The sequence below is a fragment of the Vicugna pacos genome, unplaced genomic scaffold (genome assembly GCF_048564905.1).
Source record: "Vicugna pacos unplaced genomic scaffold, VicPac4 scaffold_19, whole genome shotgun sequence".
Classification (NCBI taxonomy): Eukaryota; Metazoa; Chordata; class Mammalia; order Artiodactyla; family Camelidae; genus Vicugna; species Vicugna pacos.
Window position 1 is genome coordinate 34,264,129 of NW_027328740.1, and position 20,210 is coordinate 34,284,338.

General features: G+C 44.1%; 1 long non-coding RNA gene across 2 annotated transcripts in view; it reads left to right on the forward strand.

Moving 5' to 3' along the window:
- The first annotated feature begins 1,709 nt into the window (after positions 1-1,709).
- Positions 1,710-20,210, forward strand: part of LOC140692941 (uncharacterized) — a 28,437-nt gene continuing 9,936 nt past the window's right edge. For both annotated transcript variants that reach the window (XR_012068580.1, XR_012068579.1), the window contains exons 1-2: positions 1,710-1,952; positions 3,339-3,508. This is a non-coding gene — a long non-coding RNA (uncharacterized lncRNA). The remainder of the gene's footprint in view (positions 1,953-3,338; positions 3,509-20,210) is intronic.

Sequence of the window (20,210 nt, forward strand, 5' to 3'; positions counted from 1 at the left end):
ATTGCCACGAGGACCCATCCTTGTGCTCTGAAGTTGAAGGGACCAGTGGGTTCAGTGGGAATGTTAACCGAGTGTATCTCATGGGCTGGGCATTGTCCTATTTGTACTGTGTGTTCATTTTTTGAGACAGTGAGCTCACTTAACCTCAATAACCTCTTTAAAAAATTATACTTTTTATTTGAGATGTAATGTAGATTCCCATGTGATTCTAAGAGATTATATGAAAAGGGCCTATGGACACTTTGCCCAGTTTTCCTTAATGGTTCCATCTTGCAATGTTGGGGTACAATTCATTACTGACTCACTAACAATTTGAGGTTTGTGTTATTGCCCTCATTTCTATTCACGATTAAACTGGGGCTTAGAGAAACACACAGGGTTAGTGTAGAGTCGGGTGGAACGTGGGCCTGGGATTTCCAGGTATTACCATTATGATGGTCTGTGGCAGGGAGCAGCATTCACTTTTTTTGTTTATTCATTCATTCAACAAACATTTATTGAGTAACCTCTGTGTGTCAGATGCTTTCTTAGGGTTATCTGATTCTTCAGCAGTACTGAGAATCAGGTAATGTTTGTTTTTTAATCTGAGAAAATTAACTCTGAGAGGTTATAATCCCCCCAAAAGGAAATATAGCCCATAAAGGAGAGATAGTAAATTTGTACAGTCCCTCCTTTTTATGAAGGTGGTACCCTAGGCATTTTACATTTGCAAACTTGTGTAATCCAGATATATTCTTGTAAGTCAAGGAGTTTTTTTTAATTGAAGTTTATTCAAGTTTACAATGATGTGTCAATTGAAGGTGTTTTTTGAATTTTTAATTAAAAAAATTTTTTGAGAAGGATAATTAGGTTTATTTATTTGTTTAATTTTTTAAAATGAGGTTCTGGGCTTTGACCCCAGGATCTCGTACATGTTAAGCTTGTGCTCTATCACTGAACTGTACCTTCCTCCCCAAGGAGAGTTTTCTTATCCATTATTCTGCAGCTTAGGAGTTCAAATAATTTGGATAGAAATCCAGATCTTTTGATCTTTATATTTCTTTATATTCTGCTGAAGGGGGTTGGGGAAAGCAGTTCCTTTGTTCATTTATTTATTCAGCATTTTTGAGCAGTGATTTTCCATCAGGGCCTTGCTAGGTGCTTGGAAACAGAAAACAAGAAATGACCCTTCTCTGCAGGGGCAGGAAGCCTGGACCAAAAGCTGGGTAATGTGATCCGAGCTACGGTAGCCATGTGCAGACTCTGAGGACAAACTCTACCCCCGGATTTGCTTTGGCTTCCCTTGCCTTGTGACTGGTACACACCAGGTCACCGCAACCCAGATGGGCCCACAGCCCACAGCACAGTATGTACCTCGATCTCCTCTCCCCTCTCAGCAGGGCCTGCAACATCAGCATCCCTGACTACGTGCAGTGTGCTGAGGACTATGAGACTCTTCCCGTGGTGTTCCAACCCGTGGGGATCATCTCAGAGGAGAATTTCTTTTGCATCTATAAGCGAATCTCCTCGGTGAGCCAGACCAGCCCGTGCGGCTCCCAGTGGGCACTCTGTATCCACTACAGGCACCACTATGCGCCCGAGAATGGGTGGAGCGACTTCCAGACCCACTGCAAGGTCGTGGGCCTTGTCACCATTACTGACTGCCTCTCGGCCAAGGGCTTTGAGAAGCTCCACATGCAGAGGAGCTGAATGACACCACGCTTAATGACTCTCAGCTCTTTGTCTTTGTGTTGCATGGGGAGGTAGCCGAGCAGTCGCTCACCAACGTGGCCTTCAATCTACGAGGACTGCAGGGTGGTGGAGAAGAGGATCGAGGACTTCACAGAGTCACTCCTCATCTTGCCCAAGTCCAAGTAGCTGGATGGGGCCCCCGACATATCTGGGAACAAGATCACCCTCCTCTGCATCCCGTTTGAGAAGGAGGACGTCATGGGACTGAAGACAGACAGCAGGTAAGTTTCCCTGGAGACCAGTCCACCCTGGCTGTGTGCCAGGTTTCTTCCCTACATCCAGAAAGGGATCAGCAAAGAAGAAGACTGTCTTGTAGCCAAGGGGGGAGGGAGGGGCAGCCCGCCGGTTTACAGACATTTAAAAGTGAATCTGCCTTTGTTTCAGAGAGATCCTTTTAGGGTTAGTGTGGACACTTACTCCCGCTTTTCAGCCAGGACCACTGGTGGGACCCCTGGAGTTGCTGTCCAATATAGTAGCCACAGTCACTGATGCTAGGAGCACTGGGGAGGAGGCTGGTCTGTGTTGAGATGTGCTGTAGGTCAAATGCACATCAGACGCTGAAGCTTGTCTAGTAAAAGAATATTAACTATCATGTTACTTCCTATATTGATTACATGTCAAAATGTTAGTATTTTAAATACAGTAGATTAAGTAAGATCTGTTCTTAAAATCTGTTTCTAGTATTTGTTTTTTGTTTGTTGGTTTGTTTCTTTGTTTACCGTTTTAAATGTGGCAACTGGGAAACTTTCTTTACATGGCTCTCATTTCATTTTTGTTGGGAAGCCTGTCCTGAGACAGTGTCAACCCTTTGTTTATAGATGAGATGCTGAATCCCGAGAGGCAGAATGAGGCGCTGGTTGAGCTGGGGCTTTAGCCAGTGTCTCCTGCCCCCCAGGCCCAGCACCTGTTAGGCTCAGGCCCTCTCTTCCTGCCTGACAGCCACCATGCCAGGTTTGGATATCAGAAACACTGCCAGGGACTTCCGAATTAACTCCTAATGCAGGGAAAGGCGTATCACGGAGTATGGTAGAGAACAGAGAAATGCTCATTCTCACTTTGTCACTGTGATTAAGTCAACGGCCCCACTTTGCCTTGGAAGTGCAGACGAGCTCTTCTGGGCTTCCCACCTTCTGCTCTGTTTCCCCGTGTATCTATCGTGCTGTCCCTCATGCAGAAGAGGGTGAGATGCCTTTGCCGAGAGGTGGTCCCCCTTTGCTGGGGAGAGTGAGAGAAGCTGTGTCCCCCCAGCCTACGGCCTCGGTCCTTGAGTCTGGAGATCGCTCATGGCGGTCCCACAGGTGACAGTCGGAGGACCTGGTACATGCTGCCGGGCCCGCTGTGGAGGCGGTGCTCTGTGATTCTTGAACTTAACTAAGATCAGATTCTACTTTCTGGTTGTTGGTAAGTTGGAGGAGAAGATGCCAGATAATTGATAAAAAGAATGTCGAGACCAGCCCTGTGAGTGATAGGCAGAGGGGACCCGAGTCCCACCTGCGTGAGGTGCCTATTGGGCTCTGGATGAATTTTCTGTTCCTCCCGAACATACCTCTATGGCTTAAGGAAGGGGCAAGTCATTTCGTGTCCATGATCTGTGCTTGTCCTCACAGGGCCCTGTGATCTACATGCCCGCACTCCCCTTCTTCTCCTTGGAGATGAGGTGTCAGGTTTAGGAACCTGGGCACTGCTGAGAGCATAGCTGCCAGCACCATGGTACACCAAGGCTGGCTCCGTTCACCTCACCTGTCACCACCTGCTGAGTCCCAAGGCGTCAGTCAAGGTAGGTGCATCGGTGCAACATAAGCAGGGACCACCTTCTCCCCCTGGACAGACTGGTGGGTGAGCAGTCGAAGCCCGGAGCCCTTCCCCAGCCCCCAGGCCAGTGCCTCCTCTTTTGTCATAGGAGGCACTGGTGACATTTTTGCTCAGCAACTGCTTTGCTCTGAGTCTAAAAACACACCAGAGAATGTCAGCTTGATTTTGACTTTTGAAGTCTGCCCTTGGGATTTGGCGGAGTACCTGGATATGTGCTTAGCCCATAGTGGAAGACACTGTCACCATTGTTTACCCAGAACCTCGTGTACCATGCATGGCTCCAGGCATCAAATACAGCAGCGCATTAAACCTCCCTCCTTGTGGGTCTTTCTGTTCTGGTACCATAAGGGCTCAGCCAGCATCTTAATGTCAGTGAGTTAACGCGACCAGTGAGCTCGGGTCAAGCACATTCTCTTCCAGTCATTTTATTCCATTGTTGCTTTTTCTATTCCACAGTCATTAATTTATAAAGCAATGCTTTGGTTCAGGAGAAGAGCCTAATTCTCTCCTGCTACTCGTGGTGGAAGTGAGCCTGAAATGTGACCACAATTTGTAGCTCAAAAGCTGCCTAGATGCATGTAGGTGGAGTTTTGGTTAGGGGCGCTGACCACACTTGGGTCCCCCGGCAGCGCCGCTCCCCTCAGGCCCCTGCCTCCCCTGGAGCAGGAGGTGAGGGTGGGTCTCACCGTCCCCGCGTCCCTGGCCTCACACACTCTCGTAAATTCATGTACATGCTGTAAAAATCATTTTTCTTCTTGTGTGTTTTTAATTATCTCTTGTTCCTCTTCTCCTTTTTCTTCGTTCATTTTTCTCTTGTACTGCCCAGTGAGCATGTTGTTGCTTCTGAAAATGTGGGCTGTGCACACGCTGCATTGGGAATAGCCAGATCGCCCTTCGTGCTGTCTCCATCGCTTTAAAAAGCAAAAACTTAACAGATGCCTTGATCCGTGTATTATCCTAGTCATCTTTTTAATTTCTAATTTTTTGGAATATTTGCTTTGTTAGCACATCACCCACTGGTGTTTGATACCTGTTAAAATCCTTGCTTTGAGGGACATGTTTGGTCCTCCTTATATTTGGTGACAAATGCGCCCTTATTAAACTTGTTTGATTGTTTTGAAGAAGTGAGATGCGAATTGATTAAGGCGGCTGCTGAGGGATTCTTTTCATGGAGAATTTAAACTTGTAAGGTCAAACTCTGCAGCATTTTGCTCGATTCCTGCTTTTACACAAACGTGCTCGGCACGCGGTTCCTGGCTGTCGCTGTGTGACGTGCGTGACGGCGCTTCCTGGCCGGCGGTCACTGATGAGGAAGTGGCAGGCTCGGGATGGAACAGCTGCAGGGGACGCTGTTGGAGGAAGCAGTCAGTTTTTTTTTCCTTTGCATTCAACTTCCCCGTGCCATTTACCTTACTTTGCCTTCATAAAGGGGCAGAAGTGGGTCTAAAATCCATGCCACTCTTTTGTTCCCTTTATGAGGCTGGCTTTTCTGAGTATCAGGACAACATGACCTTCTCCTAAGTACCTGGCTCACCTGGATCTTTTGGACACAGGGACTGCAAAAAGGGCCGTAGCTTCCTCTCTGCTCCAGCCAGTAGGCATTCACAGCTGGGTCTGTGGTTTGCCTCAGCAGCCGTGCAGACCTCCCTGTTGTGGCCTTTACTTTTAACCCATGTTGGCAGTAAAGAGCTGAATCCGTGTCTGTTGCAGTTGGCGTCCACCACTGACGGCTTCTTTTAGTTTGTGGTAGTCAGTCTCCAACACCCCAGTCAACCGTGAAGGAAGATGCTTTGGCTGACCTAGGACCTTGGATTCTCACCCCCACCATGGTTCTTCTCACCTGGTGGAAGGGTTTGGCCACCACCATCATGCTGACCATGAGACATTGTTGCTCCTTTCATGCTCTGGTCCAAATGTGGACACTTCATTTTTCACTGAATTTGTCTCGCTTGGGTCAGGACAGATTATCTGAATGAGTCCATCACATTCTGGGTGGGGAACAGAACAGAAGTAAGTGTCGCAAGTAGATGGAGTCTATGCTGTCCAGGTTGGCAAATGCAGACTGGTATCTGTGATGGCCGGGCTGTACTACCCTGGACACAGGCACTTCCCGTGGCTCCCGAGAGCCCAGGGGTCGGAGTGAGAACAGTCTTGCCTAAGTTCCTGCATCCTCACCTGCTCACTGGCAAATGTGTCTGCTTATTAGGAGCTCCCCCGGACCTCGGGCCCTTCAAAGCTCAGACCACATGAGAACTTCTCCTGGGCCTCCTTTATGAGAATCCAGTGCCTTCTGAGGTGACCCGTGCCAGGAGATGCCTCCCCCTCCAGGGAGTAACCTACGGAGGACTGTGACTCACTGCACCATGCTGTGAGCTTGTGGGGTTCCGGCCATGGTCCCTGCAGAACTAGACTTGAGATGGGCTTAGTGAAGGAAATTACATGACAGATTCCAGGGCAGGGCCGGGGGGAGGGAACAGGGGAAATTGAATGTGACCTCAAACACATAGATGGGTACTGGGGCTGTTACTAAAATGGGGAGTCTGGGAGGTACATGCCAGGAATCAAATTCCAGAGTAAATGGTGGACATGAGGCATTTTTAAGGTGCCATTTGTCATCCAAGTTAGGACTTCAAAGAGACACTGGTGTCTATGAGACTGGGGCTCAGGTGAAGGAGCCGGACTAGAGACACACTTTGGGGGTCGTCATTCTTAGCTGGTGTTCACAGCCTTGCATGTGAATTAGATCATCTTGAGAGGTGCAGAATTAGGCTGTGGGGGGCAGGGCTGTGCCTGGTTTGGAGGAAAGCCCAGACCATGCAGCTTTGCTGTGTCAGTCAGCGGCGTTTGCGATTTTTCGACTAATGGCATTTATCCTTAAGGGGCCGGGCGGTGGGCAGGGCCAGCCAGGAAGAAATCTGAAGGGAGGGTCGTGGCTATGTGTGTGTCTTGGGAAGGTGCAGAGGCTGCAGGGTCCGGGAGGGTAGACTTCTTAGAAGCTGGATTTGGAGTGGGGACAAGGTAGTCACACTCACCTGTGAGGGAGGGAGGGAGGCCTATGGAGTCCCACCCTACCGGACTTGCTTTCCCATGAACAGAAGGCAATCATACAAAGTATCTGAGGTGAGAAGGGATGGGCGCTGTGAGGGGAGCCAACCTGGAGAATGGTGCTTGGAAAGTTCTCGAATACTCTCCCTGCAAAATAGAGTAAAAAATACCCAGACCCTTAAGAACATTGATAGTGTCTTGGGAGGAGGCAGTTGTTTTTCTTGGCTCCTAAGGGTAAAGCATGTATCCGGGGATACACAGAAGATACGGGCAGTCTGTACCGGGGGCTTGATCCTTACCGGGGGAACAGTGTAAGTTCAAAGGGGGAGAAGGGCAGTGGAAGGCAACTAGCCAGGCCCCGTGTCAGGTACCAGTCGGCCGCCCTACTTGCGTGTTGCATTCACATCCATGCCTCCCAGGTGGCGGTGGCAGCCCCCTTTTGCGGATTGGGAAGCCTTCTCAGAAGGGTTCAGAAATTTGTCCATTTAGTGGCTAGTAAGTGCTGTAGCCGAATTCAAGCATGGCCTTGTCAGACTTCAAGAGCATGTACTCTCTATTAATTCCGGTACCTCCCTGTTGAACCTGGAATGGTGAAGTGGGTCAGTTTTGGAGCCTTTCAGAAAAAGTATGATTTAAGTGCCTCAGGACTGTTTCACAAAGCTCAGTGTTCTCTGTTGGTTCGGAAGCACCGCAGTGCTTTTCTCCCCACAGATGTTAGGTTAGGTCTTACTCCTAGGTCGATGACGTGGTTGCAAATGACCTACAGGTGCAAAACCACACTTAGCAGCTTCTGAAGGGAAACTCTCCAGTTCTCCCTTGATTGGCTTTATTCCACGGGCTGTAGCTGTGCTGCAGCATAAGCCTGAGCTTTACTTATGGAGTGAGGGTTTAATATCCAAATTTAGCATAAAACGATCAGATGAAGAAAATCGACATGACAATTTATTTTTGGGTTTCATTAGTCAAGATATACTATCAGTTAATGGCCCATATAGCAAATGAAATTGAGTACAGGACATTGCATTTCTTCCTTTCTATTTAGTGTTCTCTTACAGCATAAGGCTGCCTGCTTTGGAACATCAGCTCCGCCACCACGGCACCTATCAGTGTGTTGGTGTGATTGCATTTACACAGTGCATGTAATCTGGGCTTCCTCAGCCTCAAAAACTCCAGTGCATAATCACGGGCTGTAGCCATCTCTTAGTCTCGCAAATACTTCTAAAATTATATGATGCCAGAAAAGAAAGAAGAGAGAGAGATTGTCTTTATCAAAGTTCCTTTCAATTCTAACTGCAAACTGTTTTTGAGCAGCTCTGGTTTCCTTTGGATATGAATGTATACATTTCTTTGCATGAAACCTTGGTTCTGGACTAGAACACCAAGTTCTTGCTGTCCACAAGCCACAAAAATATTAGCCAAATTGCACACGTGTGAAATAGTTTATATTTTTTCTGAGAAATTGTCCTTGAATTTGGGACTTGGGCTGTGATTTTTGCTTTTTGCTTCCCCCAGCCCTCTTGCAATCTCTCACTCCTTCCCACGTGGCCCCCAAGATTTCGTGGTCTCAAAGGAGGGGGCAACTACCCAGTTGGTCACCATGTACTGCTGCTGTAGACGGAGCCCAGCCAAGACCTAAAGGACATTATCAGAGAGGACTTCCTGGAAGAAATGTGCTTTACATTCAGTTGTGATGACAGAGTAAGAATCAGCCAGGAGAAGGAGTCAAGAATGTGGCTCAGGTCGCAGGTGCAGCCCGGGCAGGCGCTTGGAGGCTTTTGGCGTGGGGACCTGGGGAGAGTGCCCTGTGTGGTCCAGAGTGGAGGGTTCCCCTGCTGGGGAGGACACTGGAGAGAGTCTGGGGTGGAGGGCTTTGGAAGAGGTTGGGTTTTACTAGAACTGACACAGTATACAGTGAAGGGTGTCATCAGAAAGTGACCCTTAGGAAAGGTACTTCTGGTTTTGCTTCTGATATTCTACAGACAGAAGGGTCGGGACGGGCGAGAGTAGCTATGTCTGTCACTTTGAGACTCACCCCGTCATTTATTTATTCATAACACACGCACTTCTCTGAGTCTAGGGGAGAGAGGATGTAGCCACATTAGTAAGCAAAATGTATTTGCTTCTTGAGAGCTTAGCATTGTCAGAAGTTTACTTAAGCCTATAATATTCTAGGAACAGAGGAACAAATTGTGGATTTTGGAGGGAGGGAAGGCTTCCTTGGGAAACAGTCAAAATGAGCCTGGAGGCAAGTGGGAAGTAGGAGCAGGTCAGGGGGCCCCTGAGGTCACTGGGGACCTGGGTACTGAGGTGAGGCTGGGCGAGCAAGGTCTGGAGTGGGGATAGAATTCCACCAGGGAGCCTCTGAATGGTTTGAAGTGGGGTGATGTAATCAAATTCGTGATTTGGGAAGGCTGCCTTGGCTTTGTGTGTGTGTGTAGCGGGGAAGAGGTGGAGGGTGCCACCAACTGGGGGATCATTAGAAGACCATTCACAGGCTCGGAGAAGGGCGTCGGGGCTGCTTGGGGACGTCAGGGGCAGTGTGGATGCCGGATTTCCTTATGGGGGGCCTTGTTAGCGGGGCCGCCCTAGAGGAACCTTGTGGCTGCAAGAAAACTGATGGAGGCCGCCAGCTGGACTTCCCTCTTCTCTCTTTCCCTGCCTTGTGTGATGATCTTAGCTCAGCCAACATTTGGAACTGATAATTTCCATTTGGAAATTTGGAAGAGCTAATTTCCAGGGTAGCCCAGGATGCTGTTGAGCTCGTTCGAGTGAGATCTGATAGGATCTAAGTTTGTGTTCAGTTCTGTATGTTCACTTAGCTAGAAACGTCCTGTCATTTTGATTTCCAAAGGGGTTTTTATTCTTGATAAAGATTGCTTGGTGAGAGGAAATTTAATACAGCTGTTGTCTTTTTCAAACAAATCATATCTTTTAAGAAATTTAATATTCAAAAGAATAGGAATATATAAAATTGTTTAAGTAAGTTTTTGGTGTAGTTTCTTTGCTTTCTGAGCTACTGTGGAGTTAGAGCCTTTGCATTACTTAATAGCACATCCTTGTCAGTATTTAAAGAGCTGTCAGTGAGCCCCCCAGGCCTCACCTCTCAAAGAATCGTTAAAGTTTGCTCTGAAATAGTGAGATCATAAAGGTCTTGTTTGCAGAAATCAAACAGTTTGTTTAAAATCCGCAGCATAGCCCCATTTATAAAATAATAGTAAGTTCAAAATTAAGAAAGTGGAGGATAATTGACTTTTTTTAAACCTGAAGCATAAACTTTCTTGTGCTAATTTTGCAACTGGAAATTTTGAAAAGAAAAATCCTACTGCAATATCATCTACGTGAAATACATATATGAGTTTCACATTTGAATAGTAAATGCGCAGTGGTTTTCGAAGTCAGGAGCATTCCAGCTCAAATACTGGCAGTGATGGTTGCTGGTTTTCAATGGAAGAGCCTTAATTTTCCTTCTTACCTTTTTTTTTTTTGTACTGAGAGGGTTGAGTACTGCTTTGCCAGCATGATTTTGGGGCAATTTGAGGGCAGATGTCGTGTATCAGCAGTGAGATATTTCCATGCATTTTATTTTCCGGACATCACCAGGGCACATATGGGGTTTGTGCCTGCATGCTGGAATGCTGCAAGACTCCCTGATCCATCACCGTTATATCCTGGAGCTGCTCTGGTCCGTGAATGATTTTCTGTGGCTTGGAGGTAATGCGGTCTGATGGAGATGTTCAGATGTGCAGTAAATTGCTATTACTTGAAATAAGAGTAACCTAGAAACATTGCTCTAACAATACAGGATGAGGGAGGAGAATTGGTTGAGCTGCTTGCAGTGAGGAGTCTTCTCAGGTGACTCCCACACCGTGATTCCTGCCAATATCCGCCCCAGCCCTGCACGGTAGTCCTGCCGAAGCAAGCATGCACTTTGCTCAGAAACGCAGTGAATTTCCTTGTGCCTCTGTTGGTTGGCTTTTTTTTTGAAAGCACATTTTGCCCTTTGCTTAAATGCCATCCCTGCTAGTCACCACTTACACTCATTCTTCTGAACCTCGTCCATACATAGCTGTTGAATGGATGAACAGAATGTAGTATCTCCATGTAGTGGAACATTATTCACACGTAAGAGTGAATAAAAATGAAAAAAAAAGAGGAAAATGAAAAGGGCCACCTGTTTTGGAAAGTCCACCCTGACTGTTCAACCCACCCTTTTCCCTTTGAAACCCAATCACTTATGCTCCACTCTACTCTTTTTGATAGTACTTACCACCTTCTAATAATCTTTAACGTTTTCCAAAAAAAAAAAAAGAGAGAGACGCTGATACCACTTCAAAGTTGACAAGCCTTGATAACAGCACATTAAGTGAAAGGAACCAGACACAAACGGCCACATACTGTTGAATTCAGTGATCTGAAATGCCCGGAATAGGCACATGCAGAGGCAGAGAGCAGATGATGGTTGCAAGGGGCTGGGTGGAGGGGGGTTGTGGAGTGACTGCTAGTGACAGGGGTGTTCTATTGGGGTGATGAAGTGTTCTGGAAATAGATGGTGGTGAGGGCTGCACAACCGTGAGTGTGCAGAAGACTGCTGAGCGCTGTGTCTGGTTGTGCCTGTTGTAGGGCGGCTTTAATTTGTTCTCATCCTGCCATGTCAAGAGTCATCTTGTGCTGTGGCCGTTCTACTCCTGTGAGTGGTGAGGGCCAGAGACTTTGTAGAATCATGTTTCATTTTTCCCCCTTGCTGAGTGTAGGCAAAAAAGATTTAAGCCTGAAGAAGTGCTCCATCTGCAGAAATGTCTTTTAGTTTTGCATGGTGTAAAAATCTTGACAGCTTTTAATCGTTGAGGCCAGTGTGTGTGGGGAAATAGCCCGTGAATCCTGGGTGAGACCGGGAAGAGCCACGCTTCCCTCCCGGACACGGGTGGGGATTTCACCCCCGTTCAGACAGTGAAGGGCCCAGACCCATGAGCGGAGTTGACAGTCGTGAATATTTACGTGTATCCACTGCTTCATCTTGGATATTAATTTCTAGCTGAGTCATTTTGTGGCGGCAGCCTCATCCTACATCAGGAATTTATAGCATCTGCTCTTTGAGGTGAAGACCTGACAGACTTGATTATTTAACAGTCTCCCTTGAATTGATATCTCAGGTTCCTTTGTCAAAAGCAAAACAGCAGAAATACAGACGTCCTTCAATGCCAATGTGACCTGGAACGGGTTTAGTCTCTGTGCCTCAGTGGCCTTGTATGCGGGTGGGGAAGATGATAACAGTGCTTCCCTTAGAGGGAGTGGTGAGGGGAGAGTGAGAAACGCAAATGGAGGACTTACATGAGATGCTCATGTATGACCGAATTTAGTGCTCTCAGCCTGGTGAGGCCTCAGGGGCAGAGATGTCAGAACAGAGCAGTCCTAGCCGGAGCTCGATCCGCATTGGCAGCTTTTATGATCAGTATCACCACTGTGGGTTATCAGGTAGTTTTAAGACTTGATAATATGAATTCATGAATAATGTTAGAAGACTAGACATCTCAGATCCAGGTTACATAGTTCTCAAGATTTCTTCTGAGAAATGGATGGTTTCTTCCCAATCTAAAATCTGAGATGAGTCTCTAAAAATTCTGTAATCCTCCATCTTTTTGCTTTAATTCTCCATTTCTTAAAAAACTTAGTTTTTAAATGGAGTTAATGGGGACTGATCTGAGGGCCTCATGCATGCTAAGCACATACTCTCCAAAATGAGGTATAATCTCCCCCGTAATTTTTTTTAAACTTTATTGTCTTAGTATTCAGAGGTTAGAGGCCTCTAATTCTTTTTCTGGGGACTTGTCATGAACCTGTAAATCTATAATTAATGGACAAAACTTGTTTTATTAAAAAAATCAATAGAATATTCTGCAATCCATCCAAAAAGAAATGCTCATTGACATAAAATGTTTCTCCTTTAAGGTGATTTCTCCTTTTTGGCCTAGCTTAATTTACTAACAGCCATCCTCATCATCATAATGACCAAACTCGCTCTGAGTGGACACCTACCTAAGTCTAAAATGCTATCCTCGTGTTTTACTTCATAGCAGGTGTTTGACGGTAGGTATCAGTGTCTCCTTTTTTGCAGCTGAGGGATTGAGAGATGGAGCAGTTTGTCCCGAATCATGCGCAGCTGGCAGTGGCTAGCTCGGTGCTGGAATCCAGGCTGCACACTATGCATTCTCAACTGCTCCTCTAATCAGCCTCCCATTAAGTGGTTACCCTTATTCCTGTGGCTCCATAAATGGCCGATTTTAGTTATCTTAGCCAGATGAGGACTTCAAAGGAGAGACACCATTGAGAATGTGAGACAGAGTGGCATAAATTAAAATTGTACATTTTCACAAATGTTTAGTTCTCAGGTAATTATATAAAAAGTTAATTATTTTTTTTTTAGTGCTCTGTAAGCACTAAAAACCCAACATTAAAAATACTTATAGTGAAAAAGAGAAGAGGGCTTTGAAAGTCCAACCAGTGCTAAGGATGTTACTTGTTTTTCTCTAGTGGCCCTTATTGACAGAAATACTTACAAAGACTGAGTTGCTTTATGTAGTCTTAATATGGAAGAAAAGATTGTCAGTGAATATTGTAAGTAAAATCTTTACTCTTCTCTTTCCTGTTGATGAAAATGTAAATTGTTTTCATGGCTTAAGTACATTTCCTCATTTGTGAAATTTGAGTAATATCTTTTAAATTGTCTGACTGTGAGAGTTAGGAGCCTTGTATACAAAGAACCTAAGAGGTGATTAATAAAAGTGTGCTGTCACAATGACAGATATTTTAGAAGGATCAACTCTGAATACTAAAGAGTTTTCCTTATTTCTGATGCATATTCAATATGTATATATGATATATTTGAATATGGTTTAAAGTAACAAGGATTCAGTTTTTTTTAGTGTAGTATGAAGTTTTAATGAAATCTGTATCATTCTAGTGAGACAGGGACTAGTTAAATTGCCTTAATCAGATGACCTTGAAGATTAATTACACTGAATATGTATTGTTACAACTGAGAAATTATGTTGCCGTGTAACCATCCACTCAGACATTTAAATTCGTGGGATTCTGACCAGATCCATTAAGTTTAGTAAAATCCACATTGATCATTTTTAGGGAATAAGCTTCTCTCTTTTGCGATTAAATTTTGATTTTATTTCCTGCACTCTTAACAGGTTTAAAATATCAAAATATTGATTTGACATGTCACTTTTCTAATAGAGAGAATAAAGCTCATGCTGTTTTATTATGCAAATAAATGTTTCTGTATTTCAATAAACTTGTATGATATCCTGGCTCTTTCAGAAGTGTTTTGCAAAATACTTAGATAACCTACTGTTGGAAAAATACAAACGTGACTTATGAATATAGTGCCTAGTACAGTGCTTTTGCTACAGTGCAAGACATGAGGCCTAGGAGAGCTTTGCTGCCGATTGCCAGGAGGACAGATCCCATGTCTCAGTTTCCCCTCCTGTAAAATGAAGTGGCTGGACTGGATTCTTTCCTTTTCTAAGACGAGTTTCCATGAGCCTATGTCTTTTGTTTATATTCAGGAGTATTAGCAATATCAGATTAAATACTGAATACCCCTCCCTTCCCCGGAAGCAAAGTGCAGTATGTGCTACATAAGCTTTTAGTTATCTGATTCTCGTTTCTGATCCTACAGGCAATTTTTTTGTTGCATCTTTCCCGGCAACCTGGAAGGTCTTTTTAGCCATAGGTGGCGCTGTTGCACTTTCTTACAGTCTTGATTTTCCTGTTTGTAAAAGAAGGCTTAAACAACGTTATTTTATTTTGATTTCTTTGCTTAATGTTTCAGAATAGCCCAATGTCCATTATGTCTGTCTACCTGGAAAAATTATTCTGCTTATATCTTAGTTTTATTCTGTCATGTCACTGTGAACATTTCAGACTTGCTTTGCAAACAATGGCAAAATTCGTCTTGTCTTCCAGTGTTAGAAACCAGTGAGCTGGGATTTTATAAAGCAGCTAGAAGCGGCCTCTGGAGCACGTTAAAGCTGAAAAGTGTACTGAGTTCCCTGAGTATTGACTCCACCCCTGTGTGTTAATTGGTGGTAGGAGATTTGGTGCATTTACGAAGGGGTGTAGTTTTTGACTTGGGTTTGCGTGCACGCGCTGCCACTGAGCCACGTGAGCCTGAGTCAGTTCATTTTGAGATTTTCCCTCATCTGTGAGATGGGGACATTCATATCTGCTTTGTAGAATTGTGAGAATTAGAAATTTTGTAAAGTGTTTACCACAGTTGGTATGTCAAGAGGGCTCAAAAACTTTAGCTGCTGTTTTGTGTGAAGCCATCATTTGAGAGTCTTTGGCAATTACTAAGAAACAGGAAAATAAGAAAAGCTGGTTTTATGATGAGAGATATTTGAGGAGGTTCCATATTTCCTATACCCATAATTAAGCATCAGCATAGTAAGAAATGTTACACAGTCGTCCTGAACCAACGTTAAGCCACAGAATTATTTGTTACTTCATATATGTTGGGGCCTAAGGAGATCCAATACTTATACACATGTTCTCTCCAGCAGCCAACTGAGAGATGACACAAAAAAGTAGGCATGCTATAAATGTCTTCTTTGTTACTGATGAAGCCACATTCTCCATGAACTTCAGGGCTGTGGGAAATGCATGTCATGACACTGTGTCCCAGAATTAGAGACTCACGCTGTCCCAGATATCTCTGGGCCACAGCGAGCCTTCCCTTGAGAGGACCTGCCCCTTCATGCACAGGGCTTTACTGCCATGGAACTGAGCATCCCGGGTGCTTCCCAATGGTAACAAACACTGGAGGGAAAGGAAGGGTTTCAAATGCTCTGCTTGTCTTCCCAGACTCACACCTCACTCTGTTACTGTGATGAAGGCTAGCTGTGGGCCAGGGGCCAGGGGTGTGAAGGGAGAAGCACTCTCCATAGCCCAGAGGAGTGGTTAGGAGGCATCCCCTCACACGGTTTTAACAGGTGGTGAGATAGAAGAAAAAGGTGCTCCCCAAGAGTTTATAAAAGTAGAAATAAGGATTTTCTTTGTGACTTAGACTAACCAGGAAACACATAAATGATTAGAAGTGAGACTGGTAAATCACTTTGATATTAATTTAACATTTGTTGAGCACCAAAAGTGTGCCACATTCTTTTCTGAGAGTTTTACAGAAATGAATCCTTCAATCTTCTCAACAAGCGAGTAAGGAAGATTTGATTGTTGTCCCAGGTTTACAATGTGAAAATTGAGGCATACAGAGGGTAAGTAAGTTGGCCAAAGTCACAGAACTAGTAAGTGGCAGAGCTGGTATTCAAACCCTGGCTGTCTTGTTTTGAGGCTACCAGAGATGGGCTTTGGGTGTTTAGCGTTATCTGTATCCCTGAATCTATGTACCCCTGTGCATATGTTAGCCCAGAAAGGACAGGGAAAGGAGAGTTACACAGGTGCTCATAGTCGTATCTTGGCCACTGTCCACGGAAAGTGCACTGTGATTAGCGTTAATTGTTTTCCAGGCAGTATATCAGTTCTTATAACAGAAATCTAGTCCATTGAGTTAATCTAGAATCCCTTCCTGCTCTGCTTCTGTCCATGTTTGCCATGTGACTGCCTGCCCGTGATTGGGCGGTGGAGGAGAAAATGTACTCATGGTTGAACTCTCATATTTCAGTCTGGTTCATAGTTTCACATCTTCTGTTACATTAGTAATTTAAGTTTCTGGTTTTCTTTCATCAGTGTGTGATGAGTTTGGTTAATGTGAAATCAGTCCATTGGAGCCCAGGGGTGCTGACGGTATAATTTCTGAGAACGTGTGTCACTTCAACTCGAGCAGACCTGGCTGGAGGATTTTCACCAACCGCACTGATTTCCCCCAACAGCGGGGTCCTCTCCCACCCCCGGATGTGAGGCTGGGTGCTCTCTGAGTAAGCCAGTCAGAGGCCAAGTCCACCAATCAGAAAATGATGAAGTACCTAGAAGTGGGTTTAATAGAAGAAAAGGGCTTCCAGGTTGTCTGATGGGATGTTCGAGTCCGTTTGGTGAAAAGCTGTCCACTGTCTGTGGTTGAGCTGCTTCTTTGCTGTTGAAAACTCTCGATTAGATGAAGGGATTTTAAAAAGCAGAAAGGAGTGATTTCAGGTCTTACGTCCACACAGGTGAGAAGTGCTGGATGACCGCCCATGTGAGGCATAGACAGAGTCTTACAAACTTCATAAAATAACTTTAAAAGCTCTTCTATCTGAGTGCGCTTCATATGGGGTCCAGTTCATCACTTGTGATGCTGAGAGGGCAAATAATTGATGATGGCAGAAAGGACACGGAGGCATCAAAAAGGTCTCAGTCATTTTCCCTTTTTAAAGGATGCGGCACAGTGTAATATATTTGAGCTGGTTTTCCACTGAACAATTTTTAGTGTTTTCTGGGGCCCCCCAGTGCCCCAAACTTCCGTGCAGCTGGGTGTCCCCTCAGTGCAGCTCTGTCAGCGCTTGCCCTGGGCTGACGCGGCGTCACGGGGAGCAGGACGGTCAGCGTCCCCGGCTCCTCCGAGCTCCATCTCCTCATCCGCGGAGCCGGGTTCCTCATCCGTGTCTACTTAGTAGGGTTGCTGAGAATCACAAGTGATGGTGGTCAGGTGTGATATGTGGTTGTCTCTGTGATTGGCATATAGTCAATATTTGATACAAACACTTTTTTTGTATAATTGTAGCCCATAGATTGCAGTGGTTTTTAGTCTGCATTTTTTTTATAACTTTATTATTTTTAAATATGCACTTATTTTTATTTATTTTTTGGAGGTAATGCAGAATGAAGCCAGGACATTGTGCATGCTAAGCAGGTGTTTTACAACTGAGTAATACACACCCTCCTTGTCTGCACTTGAAAATAACTATTGCAATAAACAAAATAGCTCTTAAACACCATCAAGGTACCTAGTCTCGGTATAGACAATTGAACATGTATGCTATTTTAATAAGAATAATTGTTGTTGAGAAATAATTTCTGAATCTGTTAATGTGCTTAAAAACGATCATAGGTAGTGATAAACACGAATCTTTGATCCAGTAATTCTTAGGGTCTGTTTTGCCATCAAGGGAAATTACATTCTACAGAGAAGGCTAGTTGGGTCTCTTTGGTATTTGGATGGTTTAGCAGATGATCAAGTCTTTCAAAAGCTGACAGTTTTGTATTTTAAACTAACTAAAAAGTTATCTTTTAGAAGTTGTAAGGACTAAGCTTGTGAAGTGCCCAGTAATCCAGGGGTAAGTGTCTGTGTCTGTGTGAACGTTTGTGTGTGTGATTTCAGGAAGGTAGAAATAAGTTCCATATAGGCTTCGGATACCTTTCTCCTCCAGTTCAAGGTTTAGGCATATATATACACAAATAAATTGATATTGTTTGTCATTTGGCATATTATTGGGAATAAGAGCTTCTCATACTTGTTTCAGAATGTTTGGGGAGAATGAGCTTAGAAAATGGGAGGAGAAAGAGTCAAGGAGGCACTACACACTTTGTGCAGGATATGAGAAACAGTAGCTTTTCATTTCTCTTTTCTTCTAAAGCAAATTGGTACTGAATTGTAACCTAGTATTACTCAGAATTGCTTTTCTGATCAGATACAAGTGCCTCAGATTTTTCAAGGCAACATGAATGATGAAATGTGTTTTAGCAGTTATCTTTAAAAGTAGTTTTATTTTTCAAGTAAAAGGCTATTGCCTGTTCTTTCTTCCAGCAGCACAAGAAATTCTCATTGATCTATGTACATGATCTATGTGCTTAGTTTCTATGGCTTTTTTTTTAAGGGCTTGTTTCATTGTGGTTTGAATGAATGTTTAAAATTTCTGGATTTTGATCTTTAGAACATGCTGATTTATCAGAACTGTTAAAAACCTGATTGTTATTTGGTCCTTGTTTGTTGGGGCAACCTATTGATTTCTTTTGTCTGTTATAGAGGGAAATTCTTCCTGTAGCCTGCAGATCATTAAGTGAATGGTTAGCAGTGTGCCTTTAATATTATTTGAATGCATTGAGCATGTCTGTCCAGTGAATTTTGAATTGACTCATTATAATGACTTTGCTTTGGTTCTGTGACTTTTGCTCTTCTCCACAAGAATTTGAATTCTCTGTTGTATTTTGTATACGTGTTCTTAACAAGGGAAGAAATTTTGCATTTTTTACAGAGGTGGGTTTTCCTACCCCTCTGAATGCCTTCTTTAATTTATACAATAAATGTCTGTTATTGCAGTGCATAATTATTTCATAAACTACTTTTTGGCATAATCAGAAGCAATGACAAAGAATTATAATAAAAAATACGAAAACCTTCCTTCCTTTGAAGAAAAAAATCAGGTGGTCAGGCTCCCGCATGCTTTGTGCCTGACACACTTACTCTCATGTCATTGTGTATCATGATTCGGAGATGGGGTTGCTTCAGGTTTATAGATTTTTGTTTTAACATTTGTGTTTAATTATTTCTCCAAGCTAATGTTTCCTGTTGGGTTTGTGGAAAGAGTAGAAGGGAAAAAAATTCTTTGTTATGTTTTCAGGAGGCCTGAGTTGATGAGAAAAGATTTGAGGGTGGGCTGAGGAAGAGAGTGACACTTCCTCTCCTCCCGGCTGAAATTGATAAACAAAGAAATCAATTACGTTTATCGGAATTTGACTAATAGGAGTTAGCGAGCCCAAGCTGGCTAGATTTGCCCAATGGGAATTACTGAATTCACCTGCAGAATTAGGTGCTTTACTAAGTAGAAACAGCTTAGAGCAATCAGAAAAATCAGTAATATGATGAGATATAATGGGATTATAATAACTTTTATTTCTGAAACTTTTCTTCGGTAAGTTGTGTAGAGCTACTATTAAGTTTCAAGCACCAGGAGTTAAGTGTGTCGGTGGTTATGTAGGATCGTTATTCACGGATGTGTCTAGTCCCTGCTAGAGTGGCTGCAGCTGGCAGAAAAAGACTGACAGCCAGGATTTGTCATCCTAGGCTGTCCTCCATAATGGTTCCATGTGAGAGCCCATGATTGCGTTAACAAATTGTAACACACCCCAGCCGCCTGTGAACTTTAAGAAGAGAAAAGTATGCTTAGAAACTGCTTAGTAAGCAAGTACCTGTGCATCCTCACTGCAGTCTCCTTGCCTTAAAAAGCAGAGACAATGCTTTGTTTGAATAGCTGAGGTTTTAGATAGCACTCTGCTGGTTGCAAAGCAAGGACCGAGGCCCTCAGCTATAAACGCTGGGCTTGTGTGCTGTTAGAAAGTCAATTATCCCCAAAACAAGGACCTGGCTGGTCTGGTGGTCTGCTTTGTAATTCACATATCTAAAAATGTATCTTGTTCCCTTCACCCCATTACTTCCTTAAAATTAAACTAATCCTTTGTACTCATTGTGTATTCTACAATCTCTGCCTCACCCTGTCTTTCCCGAAGTTCCTCCTTACTATCACACAACTGCTAATGAATTTTCCTTTGATTATACACAATAAATATGGGAGCATTTGAGAGTCTCTTGGAGTTGACTCCCTACTCCCTCTCGATTTCTTGACTTTTTCCACAGAGTCTTGAATAATCATTCCATATCGGTAAGACTTCTGCCAGCCAGAACCCAC